This window comes from Dipodomys spectabilis, unplaced genomic scaffold (assembly GCF_019054845.1).
Source record: "Dipodomys spectabilis isolate Male_0828 unplaced genomic scaffold, ASM1905484v1 ptg000307l, whole genome shotgun sequence".
Lineage (NCBI taxonomy): Eukaryota > Metazoa > Chordata > Mammalia > Rodentia > Heteromyidae > Dipodomys > Dipodomys spectabilis.
The window spans coordinates 312,732-323,412 of record NW_024870984.1 but is presented as its reverse complement, the minus strand read 5'-3'; the positions used below and the strand labels follow the sequence as shown (position 1 = coordinate 323,412).

Genomic DNA, 10,681 nt, shown 5'->3' with positions numbered 1-10,681 from the left:
TAGTTTCTCTTACTCCCATGCCATTAGATTTTCAGAGGAGACCTGGTCCCTCGAGTGTAGCCAAGCGACACGTATGCAGTTGGATCACACTCTGTGACCCCAGAGGAAAGTCAGTAGAAGTCAGGACAAGCCTCTTATGCTATGACAGTCTACTCAGTTCCTGTGCCAAGATGGACATCTGTAGAACATCAGATAGAAAGTTGGCATTCCCTCCCAAAATGTTTTTGACTATCCTGAATTAAACCTTATTTCCCTTCCCAAGCTGCAAACACATAGAAATATGTCAAGGGCTCAAGAGAGATGGACAAAGACTTACAAATACATAAAATTATATACTTTTGGGGGGTGCCCAGTTGTCAGCTTGAACTCTGGGCCTGAGTGCTATCCCTCAACTCTTCAGCTCAAGGCTAGTGCTCTACCACTTGAGCTACAGGGCCACTTCTAGCTTATTTTCTTTTTGCTTATGTGGTTCTGAGGAATCGAACCCAGAGCCTCATGCATGCAAGGCAAGCACTCTACCACTGAGCCACCTTTCCAGCCCCCAAATTATATACTTTGTTTCAGTTGTTTCAGTAATTCAATGACAAATCATGAAAGGCATATCTTGATTTTTCTTTTTTTAATGGAAATGGGAATATACACTGAGTGCATTAGGGAGTAGGTGATAGTTTGGATGCTGAGTTGTGGAATGCACTCCTGGGCATGGGAGACACTTGCCTTTGAGAACTTGTGTGGGGATGCGTCTCCGCACACAGCTTCACAAAACAATGCCCATAACTTGTATGGTGTCATAGCCATCTTTCCATAACAGCAAATAGGTGTCAGGCACTGATCTTTCTCTGAAGTGGACTCAGCAACACAGAAAGGCACAAAGAATGAGAGGGAATGACTGCTAGCCACCAGATATCAGCTTTAAGAGCTGTCCTGACCAGAATCTAGGATAAATTGAGCTGGTGAAGGCTGATCCCCATGCAAGGCTCCTAGCACTAAGAACTAGGCACTATTATAGGTGTTGGAGAAACAAGTGAATGTGGCTTTCTCCTCATCAATTTCATGCTGAAAAGAAAACCAGAAATCATAATGATAATTTTTGTAAATCAGAGACATGACATTGGTAGTTTTGTGGCAACAATTTCACAGCGGGTATGTGAGGAGATATCCCTGAGGAGGAGATAGTTAACCTGAGAGCCATCATCCATGCAATTAACTAGACGCAGGTACTCCAGGCAGTAAGAGCAGCAATTACATCCCTCAGTGATGGGAAAGGACGTAACTTGCTTCAGAAAAGGCAAACATCACTGACGTGCTTGTTTGTGAAGTAAGAAAAAAAAGGTACAACGAAGAAAAAAAGATCAGACATGAAGATCAGAATAAATTATATAGATATTGGATGCTGCGAGTTACAAGGAGAAAAATTCTGATGTTATTCTAAATCTGACATGACCCACTGGAACCAAAGTGCTCAAATAGTACCTAGACACATCTGATTCACCTATATACTTTTAAAATGTGATTCTAGCCAGGCTCTGGTGGCTCACAACTGGAATGTTAGCTACTCGGGAGGCTGATACCTGAGGATCAGGTTTGAAGCAAGCCCAAAGAGGAAATTTGGAAAGACTGACCTCCAATTAAACACCAAAATTATGGACATGAAGCTGTGTTCAACTGGTAGAGCACTAGCCTTGATAAAAAATTAAGGGACAGCACCCAGGCTCTAGGTTCAAATCCCTGGACTTCACAAAACAAAGAAGTCAACAAATAAAATTTGGTGCTCAGTCGATCAGCACTTAGCATTCTACTTCAATGTATTTAGTATGAGCCTAGGAAGTTACATCCTTAGCAAATGCTCTCCCCTCATATTCTGCTTCATTACCGGTATTCAAATGCCTGGCATTACCAAAGTCTCCTCCCAGTTAGCATAGCAGTCTACCACTGGGAATTAATAGATATATTTTGATTAATCATAATCTATCCACACACATCAAATGAGTGGTAGCCACATTCCACTATTCTGAATGTTTTTGCTCCCCCTTTGAGTTAATAAGGCTTACCATTAAAAGCTATAGAATACTTATCAAATTAAGTCAACAATCATCATTCTTCGACCCAATCTTGTAACCTATGTAATGTGTGTTTTTTTTTGTTTTTTTGATGTTGATGCCCTGTATCTTGTATATACATTTCTCTAGCTTTGAGGGGAGAAGGGAAAAAACAAATGCTTAACTAGGGATACAGTTTGACCCATTTTAACAATGAGATCAAGACACTATGTTCAAAAACGTACTTTACAATTTATGCAAGGAGTGGGGAGGTGGGATGGAAAGGAGTAGTTGTGGAGGTGGAAGGGTAGGGATGGTAGGGGAAAAACAAAGGAGGAAGTAACAATGCTTGAGAGGAAATGAACTCATTACCTACTTTATGTAACTGTAATTCTTTGTACATTATTTTTACAATAAAAAACGTATTAGAAAAGATGAAAAGACCCAGAAATAAAACTACATACTTACAATCATCTGATATTCGACAAGAGAGCGAAAGATGTAATGTGGAAAAAACATAGCCTTGCTGGGTGCCTGTGGCTCATGCCTTTAATCTAGCTACTCAGAAGGCTGAGATCTGAGGATGGTTTTTGAAAGCCAGCAGGGCCAGGGAAGTCCATGAGACTCTTAGCTCCAATAAACCTCAAGAAAATGGGAAGTGGAACTGTGGTTCAAGTACTAGCCTGGAGATGAAATGCAAAGGGGTAGCTCCGAGGCCCAGAGTTCTAGCCCCACGACCAACACACACAGACACACAGACACACAGACACACAGACACACAGACACACACACACACACACACACACACACACACACACACACACACATCATAGCCTCTTCAACTATTGGTGTTGGGAAAACTGGACATCCACAGGCAGAAAACTAGAAGTGGATCTCTGCTTGCACTAACATCAACTCAAAATAGATTAACTATATTAAAATCAGCCAAACTACTATAACACAGAAAAAGGGTGATATTAGAACTTATAGGTATTGAGGTGCGAGCTGGGCAGCTGCACGCCGAGCACCAGTAGTTGCGCTCCAGATCCTGTAATCTCACACCCCCTGCCTAGACCCAGTAAGCGCTTACTCCAGTTGGCCCCTGCGACAGGCGCCATGCATGGAGCGGCGCCCCGCACTCTGGGCAGCTCTGCTCACCGCCCTGGCTCTGTTCCTCAGGCCGCCGGTGACGAGGGTCCCATCTTATGCTGAGAGCCCTGTGATGCCAACGAGCTGGCTCAGTGCAGGGGTGTGCCGATCTGGTGCCCGAGCCAGGCTATGGCTGCTGCCTGACATGTGCTCTGCGCAAGGGCCAGCCGTGCGGTGTCTACACTGAACGCTGCAGCTACAGCTAGGGGCTCAGCTGCCAACTGCCACTGGGCAAGCCATGCCCACTGCAGGCGCTACTGGACGGCTGCGGGTTCTCCGCCAACGCCAGCATCCCGACCAGCTGAGGTTTACCTGCTGCTGGTGCCCTCCGCCTCAGGAAATGCTAGTGAGTCGGAGAAGGACCGAGGCACAGGGAGCGTGGAGAGCCATGCCCTGCCCAGCACACATAAGGTGCCTGACTCCAAGTTCCATTCCATTCACGCAAAGCTGGACACCATCAAGAAAGGTCACGGGAAGGACAACCAGCGCTATAAAGTTGACTATGAGTCCCAGAGCATGGACACCCAGACCTTCTCCTCGGAGCCCAAACGGGAGACAGAATATGGTCCCTGCCTTAGAGAGATGGAAGACACCCTGAATCACCTGAAGTTCCTCAATGTGCTGAGTCCCAGGGGTGTGCACATCCCCAACTGGGACAAGAAAGGATATTATAAGAAGAAGCAGTGTAGCCACTCCAAAGGCAGAAAGTGGGACTTCTGCTGGTGCGTGGACAAGTATGGTCAGCCCCTCTCAGGCTTCAAGAGCAAGGGCACTGATGACGTGCACTGCCTCGGCATGCAGAGGCAGTAAACCCCACTGCATCAGTTAAATTGGAGCTCCAATACCCCTTACTTTGCACAAAAGACTGCCACGGACAGAACAGCACCTGCCTACAGCCTCAACTTATATTTCTTTTTGTGATGACTTGGTTTTGTGTGTGTGTGTGTATTTTTAAGAAAACCAAAGTTTAGACAGAGATTTTTGAAATGTCTATTGTTCCTTTAAATGGTAAACTTGAGCATCTTTCCACTTTTCAGTAGTCAGAAAAGAAAATTAATTTCTCTGTTGCTTTCTGTAAAAATAACTGATACTCCTGCCCAAAGCAGCGGATTTGATACCCTTCTAGAATCCTCTCCACATCTGCCCATTGGAACAGCTGACCTTCTGCCTCCCTCACTTCAGTGGCTATTGTAGAAGACACCTCTTTGCCCTCCTCCCTGCTCAGGCCTCATGGAGAACAGGAAAGTCAGAAACTCCAGTCACCTGGACAAGACATCTCTACCATACATGAGACCTCTGGCCCTCCTGGAACTATCTGATTCCAAGGCAAGGACCCCTGGGCCACAAAGCTTCTTCATTATCTGCAAGTGACTTGATCTGCTTGGAAAATACTGGAGACATTGAGGTGGAATACAACTGACCAAGAAAGTTCTAAAAAACTGACCAAAAAAGTTCTAGCACATTTTGGGAAACTTGTAAATGCAGATCTTTCTGACTTCCCTCCATTAGGCAGCTTTTCAAGGATGGAGCCCAGTGGAAGGCCCAGGGTGGCCTTGGCTGTGGTCCAGCAGGGCATGGAGGAGGCTGGGAGTATACCCCACACTTCACCAGTAATGGAGACAACAACAACAAAATGTTTTCTAATTTAACTCCTAGTTTGGTGTTGAGGATAATAAACTATTTAAAGGCAAAGGTTTATTTTCACCCCTCATCTTTATTCTTGACCTAACAAAACAATGGTGTTTAATGTTATCTAAACAGGAAAGATGAACAGCTTGTTGAGAAGCCTCATAGGGACACTGGGAGCACATAGAGAATAACTTGTGTTTGTTGAACTTGGAGTCCAACTTATACTTTACAATTCACACTTATATGCAGAGAGAGTTATATGTTCTCAACAGTTAACATTGTATACAGCATAGCCCAACTATAATAGGATCCATACTAGATAATCCTAGATAGTGTTAGATACTGGAAAGTGTCACTATGGCCGTGACCAGGAGAGGGCACTCAGTCCAGCCTGGGCTTTTCTCTCCCCAAGGCCAAACCCATGGCAGCATTGGGTGTGTGGCGATTGTCCTGTCCTACACTGCAGAGAGCTCTCCTTAAGAACAAAAAGAGGCCTCAAGACAGTCTGCCTACTTATTACGAGCTTTCCTTTATTTTTTTAATTTTTGGGGGGGGAAAGTATTTTTTGAAAAGTTTTGTCTTGAGATGTATTTATAAAAGTAAATAAAATTTTTACCATTAAAATAATAATTAAAAAAAGAACTTATAGGTACTGGCAGGAACTTCCTGAATAGAATCCCAGGGACATAACAGATAGGAAAGAGACCCAACAAATGAGACTACATCAAAGGAAAAAACCTACACAGTCTAGAGATATAGCCACTAAATTAAAAAGACAGCCAACAAATTGGGAAAAGATATTTACCTGCAATACATCAGACAAAGGGCTAATTTTCCATGTATACATGGATCTTAACGAACAACCCCTCCGCAAACTAATAAACCAATCACCAAATGGGCAGAGGAGCTAAGGAGAGACTTCTCATAAGAAGAGGTAAGAATAGCAAAGAAACATATCAGGAAAGGTTCATCATCCCTGGCCATAAAGAAATTATAAATCAAAGTAATCCTGAGATACAATCTTATCCAAATATCTTGAATTAGACAACAAATGTTGGTGGGGAAGTGGAGAAATTAGAAAATGGCAAGGACATTTGTACAACCATGTTCCTTGCTGCTCAATTCACAGTGACAAGAAATGTACACAACCCAGATGCCCCACAATAAATGAATGGAACCAATAATTATGCCATCTATATACAATGAAATTTTACAGAGCCATTAGAAAGGATAAAATAATGTTATTTGCAGGGAAATGGAGACACTAGAATAAATCATGTTAAGAAAGTTAAGAGAACATCAAATTGACAAATGGTACCTATTCCACTGATATGTGGAAGAAAGGTTTAAAACACAATGGGATATGACATACTGTACAGGACTCTAGGCATCATTTACAGTAAGAACAGAAGAGGAAGCATTTGGAGAAAATCACAAAGTTGTAATACCCAAGCACCTTTCCTATATAATACTATATATATATATATATATATATATATATATATATATATATATATAGAGAGAGAGAGAGAGAGAGAGAGAGAGAGAGAGAGAGAGAGAGAGAGAGAGAGAGAAGGAATTGAATTGCAATGATAAGGAAACAAAGGAACTTTTCTTAATTTGTCTTTTCATTTTCTGATGAATCTGTATTCTTCACCTAATATACAGGGAAGATGGGGGAAGGGCACAGAATTAGTGGGAAGTGGGTGCAAAAAATGCAGCACCAGAGCCCTCTGGCTGTACTGGACATTGATGAAAGTGAACCATGCAAGTCGAGGGTCAAGATGGGAGGGAGGGTATGGAAGAGATTGTGGGAACAGAAAGGTAACCCTGCTCTATATCACTGCTAAAACAATTTTTTTTAAAAGAAGAGGGTTCCCAAATGAGAACATATGAGAATAGGAAAATACAGAGCAGATAATTCTTTTTTTATGTCCTTGGTATCTGATAGTTTCAATCAATATCTATTGTCCTACCAACTGAGTCATACCTCTAAACCCAAAAGTCCTTACAATATTCAAATTTTTCATTGATTTCTTCATATTTTCTATTTACTTTTTGGTTTGTGTTTGTGTGTGTGTGTGTGTGTGTGTGTGTGTGTGTGTGTGTAAGAAATGGAGTTTGATCGCAGGATCTAGATGCTATCCCTGGGCTTCTTTTTTATTCAAGAGTACACTCTACCACTTGAGCCAAAGCTTCACTTCGGGATCTTCTTGAACAGTTTATGGGAGATAAAAGATTCACAGAGACGTTTTTGCACCGCTAGATTCAAATCATCACCTTCAGATCTCAGCCTCTGGAGTAGGAAGTATTATAGGCTTGAGTCAAGGCTTCTGGCTTATGAATTGTTGTCCCTTTTTTAAAAAGCTGGTGCCAGTGGTTCATGCCTGTAATCGTAGCACCACAGGAGGCTGAGATATGATAATTGAGTTTTAAAGACAACCTGGGTAAGAAAGTCTGTGAGACCATTATCTCATAATCTGGTTAGCAAGAAACCAGAAGGGGCACTGGCTCAAACTGGTAGAGTGATAGCCTTGAGCACAAAAGAACAGGGACTGCCCCCAGGCCCTGAGTTCAAGCCCCACATATAAAAAAATGTAAAAAAAATTGCAATCACTTGTAATCTCAACATCCTCAATTGGTGGTGTATCTAAAGTTAATTTGCATCTCACTTCGTATGTATTTGAGGGGGAACTAAACATATAACATTTTTTAAAAAAATGAGCAGTTGGGTTCAGGTGGCTCATGCCTGTAATCCTACCTTTTCAGGAGGCTGAGAAATGAATATGGTGGTTTAAAGACAACCTGGGCAGAAAAGTTCCCATGAGACTGCTATTTCCAATTAACCACTAAAAAACAAGAAATGACACTGTGGTTTAAACTGGTAGGGTAGAGTACTAGCATTGAGCAAAGGAGTTCTGGGACAATACCCATGCCCTCTGTTCAAGTCCCATGTCTGAAGGAAAAATAGAAATCAGGGCTGGGATGTTGGCTCAGTGCTAGAGTGCTTGCCTTGCATGTTGAACCTTTGGGTTCAATTACTCAGTACCACATAAGCAGAAAAAGCCAGAAGTGGCATTGTTCCTCAAGTGGTAGCTGCTAGCCTTGAGGTGAAGAGCTAAGGGACAATGCCCAGGCCAGAGTTTAAGATCCATGATGGATAAAAACAAACAAACAAAAATAGTTCAAACATTTAAATGATGTGCACAATAGACTATATACTAAAGATGAAAGATTACATTAATGAATTAATAATTAAAGTGATCAACATTGTTTCGATTTTGTAAGTGGTGAATATAGCAGAAAAAGTGATAAGAAATAATGATTCAGTTCTAACCACTCATATTGTTTTAAACTTATTTCTACTTTTAAACTAAAGGGGCACATAAGTATAATTTTACAAAAAAACAAAAATTGTACATGTATTTCAGCCTGAATTCCACATTTTATAATTTTCCTTTTAGTAAACAATCAGTATATTTTCATATAAAATACTTGTAATGCCTTTATTTAATACTTACCATTCTAGTATTTGATTATATCATAATTCCTCCCTTAATTCTTTTCTTCATATCCTTTCCTCCTTTCTATACTAGCAGTTAAATTAAGGGATTCATGCACTTAAGGTAGGTCCTCTAAAATTGAGCCACACGCCTGCTCTTTTTGCTTTAGTCACTTTTGTTTTTGTTGGTCATGTGGCTTGAACTCTGGGCCTGGAGACTGTCACTGCACTCTTCAGCTCATGGCAAGTGATCTACTGTTTGAGCCACAGTGCCACTTCTGATTTTCTGGTGGTTTAATGGAAATAAGAGTCTCACAGACTTTTCTGCTTAGACTGGCATTGAACTGTCATCTTCAGATCTCAACCTCCTGAGTAGCTAAGATTACAGGCATGAGCCACCTGCACCCAGCTCTGCTTTAGCCTTATTTTTTTTGGGGGGGGGGCTCAACTCTGGGCCTGGACACTGTCCCTCAGCTCTTCAGCTCAAGTATAGCACTCTACCACTTGAGCCAAAGTTCCACTTCCAGTATTTTTTTATTCTGCTTATGTGATGCTGAGGAATGGAACACAGGGCTTCATGCATGCAAGGCAAGCGCTCTACCACTGAGCCACCTTCCCAACCCTGCTTTATCCATTTTTATGGCAGGGTTTTCTGTTTATGACCTGGCCAGCATGGTCCACTATCCTTCTTTTTACCTTTTCTGAGTAGATAAAATATAAAGCACAATGCATTGGTTTCAGATATTGATTGAGATCCAATATTGTGAATGTTTCCCTGGGCTAGCTTCAAATCATAATTCTCTCTGTATCAGTCAAGACCTAATAGCTAACATTACAACTATGAGCTCTCATGCGTGGCTCAAATTTCTGACCACTAAAACATATGAACAAAGTTTTAATAATTTTAAATGTTCAATTTGAGGACAATGAGTGCTTTTAATTGCCTAGTTTCAAATTTCACCAAAAAACACAAATATTAACTTTTGATTTCCTAGATTAAATAAGCAGATAAACTTTAAAAAGCAATTAACTATTTAAAGAAAAAAGCTAAGGCTGGAAAGGTGGCTCAGTGGTAGGGCGCTTGCCTTGCATGCCTGAGGCCCTGGGTTCGATTCCTCAGCACCACATAAGCAAAAAGAAAAAAGCCGGAAGTGGCGCTGCAAACAGGCCCAGAGTTCAGGCCTCACGACTGGACCTCCTCCCCCCCAAAAAAGCTAAACCACTGTAACTTTGGACTTAACACCTTGTCAAACATTGTTTACATCATAGTTGGTTTTTATGGGCAGTATATTCCATAAACGGATTATGCCACACCCAATGTCGATGGCCAAACAGACTATATGCACAGGAGTGAAAGCCAGGCTGTGGCCATCACAACATCCATGATCTTATATCTGACTTGCTTTGGAAACAGGATTATTCTTCCATTCTACTTTCTACAAAGTTGCATGATTAGCAAACATGATTTAGAATGAGAATGGCCTCATAATTCATGTTCCACGTAGGAGTCTTCCTTTCTGTATATCATTCCCATAAATCTACATACTGGACTTGGCTTTATTGTTTCAATGTTGTCTTATTTGTAGTCTTCTATACTGTATTGAAACCTTATACTTAAACTCAGAACTTCTCTTTCTCCTATTATTGCTATTGTTTCCCTTACTGTTAGCTCATGTACACTTGGGAAATTATGAACAGCACGTACACTCACAAAAAGAATGTTCTGAAAGCCTTCTTCCCATTTAAAATTCCCTTAATTCACAGAGAACTTACAAAGTTTGAGCTCAATGTACTCATTTATAATGTATTTATAAGCAATATAAATTTCACATTTTCTCTTTATTAAATTGTCTCTGAAACATGTGTTACCTCAGGTCCAAAGTGTCCTAGTGTTATTTCAGTGAAGCCAGAAAACATTCATTATACCTCAAGCAGCACAATCGATTGTTACTGGAAGTAACTGTTACTGGATGTGGAAACTGACCCCAGGAGAGGAATGAAACATAGAGGAATAACAAAGTTCAAATTATCTTGTGCTTTCCTTTTTACTGTACAGGAAAAGTATCCCAAGGCTTGAAGGAAACTCTATCCCTGGCTTTTCAGAGTGTGTTCTTTACTCATATAAAAGATTTCTGTAAACTTCTAGTTGAGAGTATTACAAAAGGAAATAATGAACCATTTGAAGGCCAGCATAGAACAAAAGGAAATAATGTTGTTTTAAAAGTGTTCTTCTGCAAAGGAACAAAGACATGGAGGTTTTAAAGTGTCTTATGGATGGATATTTCACCCCTGAGATGATTCTCTTGATGCAGAAGTCAGTTATCAATTCCTTTGGTCTGGTCCTGAGTTCTCCAGAGCAATG

At 41.1% G+C, this 10,681-nt stretch overlaps 1 pseudogene; it reads left to right on the top strand.

The window, feature by feature from the left end:
- Positions 1-3,159: 3,159 nt before the first annotated feature.
- On the top strand, positions 3,160-4,090 carry LOC122127672 (annotated as a pseudogene).
- Positions 4,091-10,681: the final 6,591 nt, after the last annotated feature.